Below are 17,030 nucleotides of genomic sequence, written 5' to 3'. Positions count from 1 at the left end.
ACAATAATACCTAATTGTAAAGTAATCATGTTAAAACACTGAATGAAGCTGCATCTGAGCTATAGGTTTTTGTTTTGTTTTGTTTTGTTTTGTTTTGATTTTACTATTATTACTTTTATTTTTTTTTCTATATTAACATTCTATATCTTTTTCGGTTATGTTGCTAGTTCTTCTAAACCAATGCAAATGTACTAAGAAATGATGATCATGCATCTATGTGATGATGTTAAGAATTAATGATTGCATGTGTAGAATGGTATGATCTCTAAATGTTGGGTTAATTTCTTTTTTTCCGTTAATTAAAAAAAAAAAAAAAGAGAAGGGATAATTGGAGATGAAGGGATACAGACTGTACAACGGGACTGGATATAAAAACTCAGAAATGGACAGCACAATACTACCCAATTGTAATGCAATTATGTTAAAACACTGAATGAAGCTGCATGTGAGGTATAGGTTTTTTGTTTTTGTTTTTTTTGTTTTTTTTCTTTCTATTATTGTTTTAATTCTTATTCTGTTGTCTTTTTATTTCTTTTTCTAAATTGATGCAAATGTACTAAGAAATGATGAATATGCAACTATGTGATGTTATTAAGAATTACTGATTGTACATGTAGATTGGAATGATTTCTAATTGTTTTGTTAATTCTTTTTTTAATTAATAAAAAAAAATAAAGAAAGAAATAAGATAACGCTTAAAAAAAAAAAAAAAAGACATAGACTGGCAAAATGGATTAAAAAACAGGACCCATCTATATGCTGTCTCTACTCAAAGTTTTATGGGGTTGCTTTGTACTTTCATTGAATGAAATTATAGCTCCATATGTTATCTTTCCCTAGAACATTTGCATTATAACCAGAATTTAACTATTTCATTTAACAAGCATTCCCCAAAAACTTAGTGAAAGGATTGGCTTCTTCCACCTGGAAATGTTTTCCATGAACTAGCAGGTAGGAGGTACTTACCTATGCAGGGAGAACTGAGAATGGTCATGTGGTCTACTGTCTTTTAAAGGTTCTTTGAGATTTCACTGACACTCATCTCAAAGCCTTTTCCACCTCTACCCGCTGCTCACTTCCAAAGTCATCTTTTTAGATTTTGGATATGTAGTGTTTCTAGGTACCTGTCATGGTCAGGTTCATGTGTCAACTTGGCCAAGTGGTGGTACCTGTTTGTCTGGTTGGTCAAGTGCTGGCCTGTCTGTAGTGACAAAGACATTTCATAGAATTAAATCATGATCACGTCAGCTGCATCCACAGCTGATTCCATTTGCAATCAGCCAGTGGGAATGCCTTCTGCAATGAGTCATGCTTAATCTAATAACTGGAAGCCTATTAAGGAGGATTCAGAAGAAATAGGCTCTCTTCCTGCTTTGGCCGGCGAGCCTCTCCTGTGGAGTTCATCCAGACCCTCCATTGGGATCGTCAGCTTCACAGCCTGCCCGTGGATTTTGGACTCTGCATTCCCACAGTTACGTGAGACACTTTTATAAATTTTATATTTGAGAGTGTTTCCTGTTGATTCTGTTTCTCTAGAGAACCCTAACTAATACAGTACCAAAAACTTTATTAGTTATCTGTTGCTGCATGATAAATTACCTAAACAATTTAACAGCTTAAAACAGCAAACACTTATTATTTCATATTGTTTCTGAGGGTCAGGAATTCAGGAGCAGCACAGCTCAGGGTTTCTCACAAGGTTGTAGTGAAGCTGTCAGCTGTGGCTGCAGTCATATGAAGGCTTGTCTAGGGCTGGCAGATTTACTTCCAAGATGGCTTACTCACATGGCTATTGGCAGAAGGCCTCGGTTTTGCTGGGAATTCACTCACATAGCTGTCTGAGGAACAAGTGATCCAAGACAGAGAGAGCAAGCAGGAAATCACTGTGCTTTTTATCACCAAGACCCTGAAATTGCACTGTTACTTCCGATTTATTCTATTCTTTAGAAGTAAGTCACTAAAGCCAGTCCCCAAGTCATGTGGAGGGAAATTAGGAGCCACCTATTCAAGGAAGGAGTGTCAAGGAATTGGAGGACAATTTATAACGACCATACTATTCCATGCTTTTCTCTTTGGACTATTCTATCTACAGGATATTCCTTTATCTAGACTTTGGACCTCCTCCCCACTGAATGCTCAGAAACTTTAACCATCACTAACTATTTCTCCTATATATCCAATATATCCCTTTCATGCTCATGCTTTCCATCTGTGTTTAAAAAAAATGCTTAAAAATAAGTCTTTTATCTATATCCTCTTCTCACTTCCACCCTCTTTCCTTCCTTAGATAACCCAGATTAAATGAGATAACCTAGATGAAATGGAAAAATTGCTAGAAACACACAAACTATCTACATTGACTCAAGAAGACATAGATGATCTCAACAGATCAGTAATAAGTAAAACAATTAAATCAACTTCCCAACAAAGAAAAGCCAAAGACCAAATGACTTCACTAGGAATTTTATCAAATATTCCAAGAAAAATTAACACCAGTCCTGCTCAAACTCTTCCAAAAAAACTGAGGAGAAAACACTTTGTGTGTCATTATTTGAGGCCAACATCATCCTATTACCAAAGCCAGATAAACACATTGCAAGAAAAGAAAGTTACAGATCAATGTCTCTTATGAATATAGATGCAAAAACCTCAAGAAAGCACTAGCAAACTGAATCCAATGGCACATTAAAAGAATTACACGACATAATCAAGTGGGATTTATCCTAGGTGTGCAAAGGTATGTTGAAATAAGAAAATCAATTAATGTAACACACAACATTAATAGAATGAAGGAAAAAATCCAAATGATCCCCTCAATTGACCCAGAAAAGGCATGTGAGAAAATCCAGCACCCCTTCTTGATTAAAAAAAAAAATACTTAGAAAATTAGGAATAGAAGAAAATTCCCTCAGCATGATGAAGGGCGGTGCCACCATTGATATCACACTCAATACCCAATGGTGAAAGACTGACAGTGTTTCTTCTAAGATCTGGAACAAGAGAAGGATGCCCACTGTCACCACTGTTTTTCACTATTATACTGGATGTTCTAACCAAAGATATTAAGCAAGAGAAAGAAATAAATTGCATCCAAATTGGAAAGGAAGAAGTAAAACTTCCCTTATTTGCAGATGACATGAACCTATATACAGAAAATCCTGAAAAATCCACAACAAAGCTACAAAATCCAAAACACAGATGGAAAGCACAAGACACACACATAGACCAAAGGAATTGAATTGCAAGTTCAAAAATAAACCCTTATATTGATGGCCAATTGTCTTTTGTTAAGGGTGCCAAGTACACTGAAACGGGGAAAGAATAAGCCCTTCCCCAAAAGTGGTGCTAGATATCGTGATGTAAAACAATGAAGGTGGACCCCTATCTCATACTGTATACAAAAGCTAATTCAAAATTGATCAAAGATCTAAATATAAGAACCAAAGATAAAAAATGTCTAGAAGAAAACATAGGGAATCATCTTCAGGACCTTGTGTCAGGCAATGGTTTCTTAGACCTTGTATTAGTTAGGATTCTAAGGAGAAACAGAATCAACAGGGAACACTCGCAAATATAAAATTTATAAAAGTGTCTCACATAACCATGGGAATGCAGAGTCCAAATCCACAGGGCAGGCTGTGAAGCCGACGATTCTGATGGAGGGTCTGAACGAACTCCACAGGAGAGGCTCATCAGCCAAAGCAGGAAGAGAGCCTGTCTCTTCTGAATCCTCCTTAAAAGGCTTCCAGTGATTATATTAAGCATGACTCATTGCAGAAGACACTCCACTTGGCTGATTACAAATGGAATCAGCTGTGGATGCAGCTGACATGATCATGATTTAATTCTATGAAATGTCTTTGTCACTACAGACTGGCCAGCACTTGACCAACCAGACAAACAGGTACCACCAACTTGGCCAAGTTCACATATGAACCTGACTGTGACAGACCTTAAAGCCAAAGCATAAGCAACAAAAGAAAAAAATAGGCAAATGGAAATTCATCAAAATTAAAAAGTTTTGTGCATCAAAGGACTTCCTCATGAAAGTAAAAAGAAAACCTACAGAATGGGAGAAAACAGTTGGAAACTGCATATCCAATAAGGGTTTAATTCCCAGAATTTATAAAGAACTTCTATAACTCAACAATAAAAAGAATAACAACCCAATTTTAAAATTGACAAAAGATATGAAAAGACATTTCTCCAAAAAAAAAAAGGAAAAAATGGTCAATAAGTCCATGAAAAAGTTCTCAACCATTAGCAATTATGGAAATGTAAATCAAAAGCACAATAAGATGCTATTTCACACCCACTAGAATGGTTAATGTTTAAAAAAACTGGAAAATAACAAGTGTTGGAGAGGATGTTGAGAAGTATGAACACTCATTCATTGTAGTTAGGAATGTAAAATCATGCCGCTGCTTTGGAAGACAGTTTGGCAGTTCCTTAGGAAGTTAAATATAGAATTACCATATCACCAGGAAATTCCATTTTTAGGTATATAACAAAAAGAGTTGAAAACAGGGATGTTGCACATGGATGTTCATAGCAGTATTATTTACTATAGCCAAAAAGTGAAAGCAATCAAAATGTGGTGGTTTGAATTAGTATGTACCCAAGAAAAACAAGTTCTTAAATCTAATCTATTCTAGTGGGTGTAAACTCACTGTAAGAAGGATCTTTTGATGAAGGTGCTTCAGTTAAAGTGTGCCCCATTTACTTTAGGATGGTACTTAATTGTATTACTGGAGTTCTTTATTAACGGAATGAGTACAGACAGAGGAAAAGCCAGGGAAGCAAGAAGCTGAAATCAATGAAACCTGGAAAAGAAGAGGGAGACCAGCAGATGCCACCATGTGTCTTGTCATGTGGCAGAGGAGTCAAGGATCACTGGCAGCCAGTCTTCAGGAAGAAAGCACTGCCCTGATTTGGACATTTTCCTAGCTTCAGCCATCTGCGAATAAATTCCCACTGTTTAAGCCAAGCCATTTAATTGCTTTAAACAGCCTAGGAAACTAAAACACAAGAGAGTCCATCAACAGATGAACGCGTAGACAAAGTATGGTATATACATACAATGGAGTATATAAAAAGCCATAAAAAGGAATGTTGTTCTAATACATGTGACAACATGGATGAAACTTAAAAACATCATGTTGTGTGAAATAAGCCAGAAATAAGAGAACAAATATTTTAAGAGCTCATTGATATGAAATAATTAGGATAAACAAATTCACAGTATCAAAACTAGAATACAGGTTCCCGGGGCCAGGATGGAGGGAGAGAATAGGGAGTTATTGCTTAATTGGTACGGTGTTTCTATTTAGCATTATGGAAAGGTTTTGGTAATGGATGATGGTGATGATAGCACAACTCTGAGAATGTAATTAACACCAGTGAATGATATAATTGAATTGCTTAAAAGGGGAAAATTTAGGTTGTATGTAATTATAGAATAAAAAAATGTTTAAAAGCCATAGAACTGTACAACACAAACAGTGACCCTGTAATGTAAACAATGGACTATAGTTAATAGTTTAATAATATTGTTTCATTAATTGTAACAAAGGTACCACACTAATGCAAAGTGTGAATAATAGGGATTCTGTGTGTGTGAGGGGGGCATATATGGCAACTACTGAATTACTTTCTGCATTATTTTTCCATTTATTGACAAATTCTCTAATAAAAAATTTTTGAGCAAAAAAGAAAAAAAAAAGATCATTGAGTGTATGGGAACTCTGTAATTTCTGTGCAATTTGTCTGTAAATTTGTCGGCTCTAAAAATAAAGTTCATTTTTAAAAGGCCACAGTATGACAGGAAAAGCCACAGCCCAAGCACTGGAGGCTATGCTAAGCAGCCATAAACAATAGCCAAAGTCACAACACAGAATTGGCCTGGTAAAGATACCACAACTGCTCTCAGCAAACAGACACAGCAGCTCGCAGAACCAATAACGCTAGAACTGGACAGCAGATGTTGCTACCAGTGGTGCGGCCATCATAGCCCCTGGAGATGTTATTTTGATGCAACTGCCACCACTGTCAGAGAGAATTTTTTGAGGTCCTTACTTGTTGGCATCACAGCTCCCTCTTCAAAACCCCTGGAGGGTGGATCTGATTATCAAAGCATAGACCATGGATCATTGTTCTAGCTGCAAGAGATTCTGGGAAAGCATGTCTCTTGCATTTCCAGATTCTACTTCACATCAATTATCCATGAAGTAGGGAATCCTCCAAACATATGAATCAGATTCAGAGGCCATGCATACAAAAAGAATGTGGATGTCCGATCTGAATCTCCAACCGACTGTCTCAAAGACATCTCAACCTCAACATGTTCAAGATGAATTTATAATCACTGTTGTCTTCCTACTCTACCACACACACACACACAACCTTGATCCTCTTCTAGTCTTTTCTCTCACAGTGAATGGGGCCACCATTGATCCAATAGCACAAGTCGAAGGGCTGGGAGTTGTTTTCAATGCTTCCTTCTCCTTTAGTTCCCATAGCTGACTTATTATTTCTAATATTTATACCTCTTCCACTTCTCTAGGTCCAGATCCATCTTTTCTTAGCTGGACCACTGCAATCTACTCTTCCCTTCCTCTAAATCTATTCTCCCCACTATAGCCACAGCCATTTTTCAAAAGGCTTTTCTCATCATGTCACACATTCCCCACTCAGCTTAACGAACATCAGGAACTTCCATAATTCTTAACATGGCTTACAAAACCCTGCATGGACTGGTACCTGCTTACCTCTTCCACCTCATCTCTCACCACTCTCACTCTGCACTCCAGCCTCATGTGCTTTTTATATCATGCTCCTTTCTACCAAGCACCTTTTTACATTTTATTCCTTCTATCTGGAATGCTCCCTACTAATCCCACCTTTGTCTATTAATTCCTACTTCAGATTTCTCATCTAAATCACTTCTTCAAGGAAGCCGCCCTAAACCTTACTGCTCCACAGAAGTCCCCATGTCTTCCATATACTCATATGGAAGACCTATGAATCTTTCCAGATGTCTTTCCTTCATGATTTATCAAAGTTTTGAATGATACGTGTATGTGGCCATCTGTTTTCCCCACTAGACTGCAAGTCCCATGAAGGCAGGGACCAGGTCTATCTTTTGCTCACCATTGCATTCACAGAACATTTACCCATCGTAGGTGCTAAATAAATAGGTTAATATTGGAATGAGTTATCTCCCTCAAGAATTAGCACTGAAGATACACATACACAACCCAGAACCAAAGACAGAAAGGAAAAAGAAATGAAAAGCATAAGAGAATATGTGTTGGTTAATGGTGGAGCACCAGCAAAGAGAAGCATGAACTCCTGCAGCTGGGAGGGTGAAGGTGAAGGAAAAAAATCTGATGCCCTGAGCTCCCTTGGACCTACTGGATCTTCCAGTTTCACTTTCAGGGAGACTAGCTTCACAGCTCTTTCTTCTCACTTCTCCCTTAACCAGTGGAATGATAAGCTCCCATTACTTCTCTTTATAATCAAGTTTGTCACTGATCTTATGTGCTCTTTTGAGAAACATATTGGTATAACTCTGTCCCATGTTTTAATTAACTGAGGCTAAAATGAAACCTTCTGTTATGACAATGTCCAGGTATTTCTGGGAGATTTCTCAATATGAGTGCTTGCAGAGCCTGATATCTGATGGTTTTCAAACGTTTTCACTTTTCTAAAACTAAATAGCAACACACCTCTGGAACAATACAGTAGGGACATTAAGAGATAGTTGAATATTTTTCATCCTTTCTGCAAAGGGTATGATCTTCAAAATACATAGCTAATTACTGATAAAACCAAAGTAATAAACTTTGTCCAACATGATTGATTATAACGTAGAAAAGAACCCATTCAAAAGCTAAATGTGTTTTGAAATTGGGTCTTTTTTTTTTCACTTTTACTATAATACAGTTCTTTTCAGTACTTGACCCCAATAAAAGGACTAGACAACTAATTTAGTTTCTAAAACTAATGCTTCTACAGTTACATGAAAATTAAGTGAATTACTATTTTAGCAAATGTATATCCTGATGCCTATACCCTAAACATTAGAGACATAAATTTGTCGGGTTTGATGGGCAATGAATGTATTTGAAAACAAAAGACATGCTATCTTTACTAATTGTATATTTTCTCTGAACTTAACTAAGAATTATGTTCTCTTATTTCAGCCTGTCTGGTTTTTCCTCTTTAAATGAAATACTTGTGACCTATAGAGGTTTAGAAAAGGTTATCTCCGAGTAAAATAACTGCTCTAATAAAGAAAATTCTGTGAAAAGCTTTTATTTTTGACGTTGCTAAACTTAAGTACAATAATGTCACATGTACTTATACAGTAATTGTGGGCACGCCTAAGTCCCTCCCTCTTTCCTAAACCAAATTCCCCAGATCCTAGAAATCCAGCCCTTCTGCCCTCCGGAGGCGCCTTTCCCAACGTAAACTACAATTTTAAATTTAAGCTCCTGACTATATAATGATTCCGCAGTCAACTGCTAGGGAATCTGGGCGCCCCAGTGCCTCTGGAGGGTGCAGCGGGGTGTAGGCAAGGACAGGGGGAGTGGGCGAAGCTGCTGGTTGGTGCCTGAAATCTGTGCGTTGCCCCTTTAATTGTGTCCCCAGCCCTCGGGCGTTTCTGTCCAACGCCCACGTCAGCAAATACCTTTTGTTTCTCTCACGTTGGGGCTACTTGTTTTAGGGCGCAAAGGAACGGCTTCGAAAGGGGGTATTACCCCTGCCGAGAACCAGGAATCCTCCATCGGCCCGCGAGCGCGACCCGCCGGTGCGCCACGGCCCCGCGGTAAGTGGCTGCGCGCGGCGCGGGCGGAGGGCGGGCGGGGCGTCGGGGCTGTCCCGGCCGGGCCCGCGAGCCTAGCTGCGGGCGGAGGCGCCGCCGGCCCGGCGGGCTCTGACCGCCCCGGCGGTGGGATGCGGGCCCAGGGCACGCCGCCCTCAGACGTTCCCTGCCAGAAAAGCGGCGGGAGGCTAGAGGCGCAGAGGCGAGCGGGCGCCATTTGCAGCCCCGGGCGAAGCGGGGGCCGCCACCGGCTCTGAGGGGCTGGTGACGGTCACAAAGGGGACGCGGAAAGATGGGGGCGGAGGACACAGCCTCAGGGCGGCGCCCGGGCGGTCCGCGGGGAGAGACGGGCGGCGCCGGGGCGCACCAGCTACCGTGACCACCCCGGCCCGCGCCCGGCCGGGTCTCTGTGCCCGGCAGGCAGCCCCGCCTGCGCGCCCGGGAGGGGCTGCGGGACAATGGCCGCGCCGTCGCCGTCCGCGCCCTGCCGCCCCCGCCGAGCGCGGCGCCCGCCTCGCCGCCCCGCCGGGCCGCGGCGCGGGGAAAGGCGGGAAGGCGCGCGGAGCCTCCTGGCGGCGGCGAGGAAGCGGTGCGGGGACCGTGCCGGGCGTGTCTGGAGCCGTCGGGCGCCGCCGACTCCCCGAGGGTTGGCGGCCAGCCGGGCACAGGCTATGCGGCTGAGTGGCGGGCAGCCCGCCCAATGGGGTGGCGCGGGGCGCGGGCGCGGGTGCGGGTGGGGCGGGGGTTCAGGGCTTCTCCCCGCGCGGCCTCGGGCACTGACTCCAGAGGGTGGCTCCCAGGCTGCAGCCCGAGTTTCTCCTAACATCCACCATCCTCTGGTTTTGTGACATGTTGCGACAGATCTGGGCTTAGAACCGAAGGCAGACTTACTGTACCTAACAAATGCTGAGCTTATAAGTATTTGTTTTATGACGGAATCATACATACACATCTTCTACTTAGGTCCTTTTTGTAAATTGGTCAGCGGTTTGGCCCCTTCTTCAGCAAATGCTCGCATTGATCCTGCCAATAGCCAGAGTCCACATCTTTCCAAGACGGTGTGGAAGCGGCGGAATCACAGCGGGCTTTTAACTACGCACGTCAGTACTTAGCAGGCTTAGAACCAAACACGTCAGTATCACCTCTTTCCTGGTTTTGCAGAATAAATCGAATTGTTTCACTTAATTTCAGTCTCCCAGTCATGCTGATGGTTATTCCATTTTCCAGATGCTTTACGCGCCCAGTTTCACTCCTAGGCCAGGAGGCGAATGAGGGCAACTTTCCAAAGGGCCCTGCCTTCTGTTCCCCACCTCTGCTTTCCCTCCGCCGGCACTGCCAGCCCAGCCTTCTAGAAGGGCGAGTTGGTCACATCTTAACATCTTCATCAGTATAGAATCCTCAGCAAAGGAATGGGCTTCTCTGGCCCCCTGAGTCAGAGCCCTTCACTGGTAAGCAGGGATCAGATCTCGTCTTTCCTGAGATTCCTCCTCAGGTGGGCACGTGTGAGGAGTCAGCTGCTGTAAAACGTCAGCAGGGGGCCACGTATGGGTGCACCATCCAAGGAGCTGGCCATTTAAACTTCCCACCTAACAAAGACGCCTGCAAGCACTCCTTAACCCGTAGCCCTTCCATCACCAGAGTTGCTGTGTGTAATAGCTTGGGCCCGGTAAAAATTTTGTGATACCTGATTCATCCTATATCATTTAAATCTTATTTTCTAGATAAAACAATTTCTATCTAATACACTTAACTCAGTGGCATCATGGTATGTTTATAATACTTGAAGGATTTGACAATTTTTTGATGCCTTTGAGGGAAATTTTTGTCACTTCTCTGTTCAAAACTGTGAGTGGCTCCCAGTTTCACGCAGATTAAAAGCCCTCTCAGTAGTCTACAAGGCCCTACAGTTGGTCTCACACGTTCCACCCCCACAATGCGCCCTCCCTTTCTGACTTCATCTTCCCCTGCTTTCACCATCCCTCGCTGAGGTTCCTCCAACCTGTCTTTGCATTGGCTGTTCCATCTGTCTGGAACTCACTTCCTGCAGATAGCCACAGGACGCTCCCCCCCCCCCCCCTTTTTCTCTCTCACACACACACACCTCTCTTCCTTAGGACTTTACTCAGAAATCCTCTTCTCAATGAAGCTTTCCCCACTACGATTTTGATTTTCTTAAATCAGTTTTATTCTTCATTCTAAATTCTAAATCTTTCCAGGGTTAAAAGATATTTACCCACCAAAGAATATAATTACTATTCCAGTTCATTGAAGTTCCTTATCACCCAGAGATTTTTACCTGGATTCTTTCTGGTAACCCCAATGAGATACACCAAGTTTTAAGTTAATGACTGTATATCTTAAAAGAAATAGTCTTATAGCCCACAGCCTTTTAAAATCAAGTTATTGTTACCTAAGTCTTTTGTCTAGTCATGGAAATACATGTCTTTTCCTTCTATTCCAAAGACTTTTGAACTTAAGGGTTCCTGAAGTATGCAATTGTGTTTTTCATCTACTCTTTTTCCTTTTGGGGGGAGGGGGGATACGTTGTCCAGGAATCGAACTCGGGTCTCGCATATGAAAGGTGAGCATTCTACCACTGAATCAACCATACACCCTCCATCCATTCTTAAAGATCTTTGGACTTGACAAGAATCTTGAATTCTTTCACAGTCTTAAGACTGTGATAGATATTTAACTCTTACAGACATTTAAATTATTTCCAGTGGAATTTTGGATATCCCACATGAATTAGCCTGACTTCTTGTTTCAACGTATAAGGTCAACCTACTGAAAGAAGAAAACCTGAAACATATTACCCATTTCCATGATTTCATAAATCACATATTCTGAAAATAACTTAAACCTTTCTGATGGCTCAAGAGGATTTTTTCGAATATAAGTTATGTTGGTGTCATGTAGATGTAAATGCTGTCAAGTTGTAACTGACTCTAATTTATAGGACAACTCGTATTTTCTTGAAACTAGTTCCTGGCTTCAGCTCCTTTCTCTGTCCTCCCTGCCACTGTCTTGTCCACATCCTTGCCATTTCTTGCTTTGACAATTGCAGTAAGCCTTTAACTCTGTCCCCTGGCCCCTGCCTCTCCCATCGTTACCTACTCTCCATGCTGTCACTGGTTTTCTTTTGGGTGTGCAAATAGGAAGATCATAACAATGATATCTTAGCTTTTACAATGTGACTGTGTGGTTGTGAAAACCTTGTGTCTGATGCTCGTTTTATCTACCTTATCAACAGAAGAGTAAAACATACAGCATAAAAATAAATAGGGGAACCAAATGTTAAAATATATTTAGTAGATGGAAATGCTAGTGATCAAGGAAAGGGAGGGTTAAGAGGTATGGTATGTATGAATTTTTTTCTGTTGTCTTTTTATTTCTTTTTCTGAATTGATGCAAATGTTCTAAGAAATGCTCGTGATGATGAATATGCAACTATGTGATGATATTGTGAATTACTGATTATATATGTAGAATGAATGATCATATGTTAAGAATAATTGTGTCTGTTGTTATATATTTTTTAATTAAAAAATATAACAATGATATCCAACATTTATGGACTCCTACCCTGCTGCCAGCCATTGTACTAGGTATTTTGCTTACAGTGTGAAAGACAGAAGAGTGTTGGACTTAGGAGTGCTGATTTTAGGGTCAGTCTGCCTGAAGTCCATTCTCTGTTCATTTGATTATTGTGCAATCTTGGGGGAGATTTTCATTTTTTAATACCTCTATGCCTCAGTTTTTTATCCATACAATGGGGATTGCAGGTAGTTACCTACCTCATGGGACTATTGTGAAAGCTGAAATAAGACAATGAGTGTAAAGCACTTAACATGGTGCCTGCTAATATAATAAGCTTTCAAATATGAGCTATTTATATGTAGTTTTAATTCCAAAATAATCCATATGTTATAAGAAATATAACTCACATACCATAGTTCATCTTTTTAAAGTGTACAATTCAGCCTGCCATGCCAGAGACCCAGGTTCGATTCCTGGTGCCTGCCCATGTGAAAAAAAAAAGTATATAATTCAGTGGTTTTTAGTGTATTTATAAAGTTGCACAATCATTACCATCATCTAATTTCAGAACATTTTCACCACCCCATAAATAAACCCTTAATCATTAACTGTCACTCCCATTCCTACATCCCCCTAACCCCTAGCAGCTACTAATCTGCTCTCTGTCTTTATGGATCTGCCCATTATGGACATTTCATATAAACGGCATCATACAATATATGGTCTTGTGTCTGACTTTTTCACTTAGCATAATGTTTTCAAGGTTCATCCATGTCGTAGCATGTTACTGGTACTTCATGCTCTTTTATGGCTGAATAACGTTCCACTATCTTATAACCCTGAAATTACTACTGTTGCTGTTGATAATGTTTTGTTTATCCATTCATCAGTTGATGGACATTTGGGTTGTTTTTTTACTATTGTGGATAGTACTGCTATGAACATTCATGTACAAGTGTTTGTGTGGACGTGTTTTTATTTTTCTTGACTATATAATTAGGAGTGGAATTGCTAGGTCTTGCGGTAACTCTTTGTTTAATTTTCTGAGGGACTGCCAAACTGTTTTCCAAAATGACTGTACCATTTTACACTCCCATCATTAATGTATGACAATTCGAGTTCTCTGCATCCTCACTAACATTTGTTATTTTCTTTGTTTAATTTTATTATTGTTGTTGTTATCGTTGTTATCCTACTGAGTGTGAAGTGGTAGCTCATGGCAGTTTTGACTTACATTGCCCTAATGACTAATGACGTTGAACATCTTTTCAAGGGCTTATTGCTGTTTCTCTTATTTAATCGTATTTGCCTTAGCTGTTACCTTATTTAATTCTCTTAAGAGAATTCCTTACAGCCTCTCAACAGTCAATATCCTCATTTTACAAAGAGGAAACTGATGCTTAAAGATAAGCAACTTGCCTAACTCACAAAGCTAAACCTATAATCATGTCACTCTTTGTAAAGTTCTTCAGAAGTGCCCCAGAACCTATGTAAGTTGTATTATTCAGATGGAAAGGTGTCAGGGTCTGTCTCCTACATCCTTTTCAGTTTCATCTTCCATTCTCTCTCCAGAGGCCCTCTGTCTCTAGCCATAGCAAACTTTTTGTCATCCCCAAAGAGAACATAATGTTCAAGACCTTTGTCTGTGCCTTTACACTTGGTACCCTGTCTGAAATGCCCTTTGCCTTCTTGTTTTTCATCTTCTATTCTTCTTTCAAGACCTAACTCACATGTCACTGCCGTTCGGAAACCTTTCCAGACACTCCCAGGTACAGTCTTTGTTGGTTTTAAAATTACCTTCTACTAAAGTGTTTAGTTCATTGTATTGTAACTGGTTAAAACTCTCTCTCTCTCTCCTGTCTTTCTCTTTTTCTCTTTTTCTGACTTTCTGTTCTGATGGGCACTGAGCTGCTTGAGGGCCCTGACTTTTGACTGCATCTTCTTCATCTTTATCTTCCCAGGGCCTAGTAGAGGGTCTGGCAAAGAGTAGATGCTCAATAAATATTATTGAGGTACTATTACTATTCCTATTTTACAGATGAAGAAATTGAGGCACAGGGAGGTTAACTTTCCATGTCACCCAACAGGGGCAGAGCTAGAATTTGCACCTAGGTACTCTGGCTCCAGAGCTCGTATACCAGCACACGCTACCTGATGCAGTCTTTCAAAAACAGACTATTCAATTGGCCCTTTTGCTTAAATGTTGAAGCAAATGATGTACTGATCTATTATCTGGGTCCAATTGGAGAAAAGAGAAACCACTCTAATATTTTAAGCAGAAAAGAATTTAATAAAGGGGATTGAGTGCTTACAAAAATCACTGGAAGGGAAAACCTCTCGTATAGATGTAACCTCTCTCTCTCTAAGCCCAAATCTGCATGTAAAATCATTACCTTCACCCCTATGTGGGACATGACATCCAGGGGTGAAAGTTTCTATGGCAGCATGGGACATGACTTTCAGGGATGAGCCTGGCCCTGGCACCATTGGATCAACAATACCTTCCTGACCAAAAGGGGGAAAATAAATTGTAACAAAATAAGGTATCAGTGGCTGAGAGAGTTCAAATAGAGTCAGAGGTTACTCTAGAGGCTCCTCTTATGCAAGCTTCAGCTACATTTGCTAATTACCATAGTTTGCCAAACCCCAACCAAAGCCATTCCTGTTAACTCTAAGGAACTTCTAGGACTCTGAGCTTCTACAAAAGTTTCATGCACTAAGATTACTTTTCAGAAACCTACAACCTCCGGATGGTTCCTAGGTCAGGTAAGTCCTGAAACCCAGAGGGACAACCTCTCCAGAAGATCAACTAATTCCATCCCCTTATCTCATATTTTCGACAGCCCTTTCCAACATGAAAAAGTTAGAATGGGCAGAGTCCAAATACCCCTCATGATTGGGAGCAGGATCAAAGGAGAAGGAGGAATTGTAACAGAGAAGATAGGATTTAACAAATGAGTATGACTGCTGCATCATTATATTGATATTTCTTTTAGTTTCCACTGTCCTGGAGCAGCTAGAAGGAAAATCTGAATTTGTGGAACTGTAACCATACCATACTCTGAAATCTCTTCTATAACTACTTGCTACAGTGTACTTCAAAATTTATTGCTTTTTTGTATATATGTTATATTTCACAATAAAAAAGTGTTTTTAAAAAATCACTGGAAGGGCTGGGAAGAGTGGCTCCAGTCTAGGCCTTAAGAAATTATTCCCAGAGCAAGACTGTCAAATGGGCCCTTCAGGGCAGTTGAACAGGAGACTCTCACGGCACTGCTTGAACTCCAGGTGATAATGCTGGCTTCAATTCAACAAGTCAAAAATCTTCTATCCCACGCTGTCCCTCAACACTCACCATCTAGGGACTGCTGTCTCACTGCATTTGTCTCTCAACAGCCATGAAGCTCTTGACCCTAGAATACTGTTTCAGAAAAACCCAGTGTTTCCACAATTGTGTATGCCAGCACTCACCCAAGACAGCAGAAACATGGTGCCTGCCACGTTTCTGCCTTCCAGATCTCAGCTAATTGATGAACCCCATTTCACATAGTGGGGTTTACCTGTAAAGGGGTCTGAGAAATGTGCTTTTTCTTTTCCAGGCCCTGCAGAATAGGCAGGTGCTGAACGCTAATACACAGATCTTCTCCAGCTTATACCTACTAGGGCAGAATTTGATGGTTATCCCTAAATAGGACAATCTGTTAATATGTAGAAATTATTTAGGGCACAGACTATGTTCAGGAATTATTCTCCCTAAAAAGCCATAAAAATCATTTTACTTGCCACTGTACATACCCAGCACACTGACAGTACTGGAGAGCATGCTCTTGAAGTGGCAGTGTTGAAATAATGATGCCTTGTAAAGCTGTCAAAGTAAATACGCTCTTTTGGGTGCCCTCCCAGCACATTAGGGCTAGTTACGTGCTGGATGGACTTTTAGTGTGGCAAAGAGTTCCCAAAGAACTATTAATTTTGTTCCTTTTCTTCAACTGCAAAATCCTAATTTATTTCTAAATTCAATCCCACTCTTTTAATGACTGGTGTCTTTTAAAATCCTTTCATAGCCAATTCTATTATTTACTGTACCTTAAATGTAAAACTTAAAAAGTGTAGATAACCCACTCCCAAGAGTTTTGCTGCTTCCTACCTTTTATCAACTTTTGCTTTCAGCTTCCTTTTGTCCATTTCACTTAAACTTCTCATTTCTTCCATGCTTCCCAGCTGTAAGGATGGTAGGACTTGATTTTCCAAAACCTTTGCCAATCATGGAAGGGAACCACATTGCGTTTTATGGAATACTCAGATCATCTTGGCTATTTTCTTTATTGGTTGCTGCTCAGAAATTTTTTTGTAAACCTCTAGGTCAGTGATGTTTCCAACAGAGTTACCAGAATACGGGCTTCTGCATGAATGGCTAGTTGGTACATTTGCTTTACTAATTTTTTTTTTTGGAACTAGTTAAAAAAATATGGAATGCTTCACAAATTTGCGTGTCATCCTTGCGCAGGGGCCATGCTAATCTTCTCTGTATCATTCCAATTTTAGTATATGTGCTACTGAAGCAAACACACTAATTTTTTTTTGAATGTTGTATTATAATAACATATACAACTCAAAATTTCCCATTTTAGCCATTTTTGGCATTAATTACATTCACAATGTT

General features: G+C 40.5%; 1 protein-coding gene, 1 long non-coding RNA gene and 1 other non-coding gene across 3 annotated transcripts in view; 1 reads left to right on the top strand and 2 right to left on the bottom strand.

Annotated features, from left to right (window-relative positions):
• Positions 1-8,824, bottom strand: part of LOC143674571 (uncharacterized) — an 88,305-nt gene extending 79,481 nt beyond the window's left edge. The window contains exon 1 of the long non-coding RNA XR_013171115.1: positions 8,693-8,824. This is a non-coding gene — a long non-coding RNA (uncharacterized LOC143674571). The remainder of the gene's footprint in view (positions 1-8,692) is intronic.
• ZBTB8A (zinc finger and BTB domain containing 8A) overlaps positions 8,439-17,030 on the top strand; it is a 105,974-nt gene continuing 97,382 nt past the window's right edge. The window contains exon 1 of the mRNA XM_077150459.1: positions 8,439-8,830. The gene's annotated coding sequence lies outside the window, so the exon portion shown is untranslated. The remainder of the gene's footprint in view (positions 8,831-17,030) is intronic.
• LOC143675138 (U6 spliceosomal RNA) lies at positions 16,830-16,936 on the bottom strand. The gene has a single exon (XR_013171382.1). It is a non-coding gene; the product is annotated as a U6 spliceosomal RNA (small nuclear RNA).

Source organism: Tamandua tetradactyla, chromosome 2 (assembly GCF_023851605.1).
Source record: "Tamandua tetradactyla isolate mTamTet1 chromosome 2, mTamTet1.pri, whole genome shotgun sequence".
In the NCBI taxonomy this organism is placed as follows: domain Eukaryota; kingdom Metazoa; phylum Chordata; class Mammalia; order Pilosa; family Myrmecophagidae; genus Tamandua; species Tamandua tetradactyla.
This window is presented reverse-complemented; position numbering and strand designations above follow the sequence as displayed.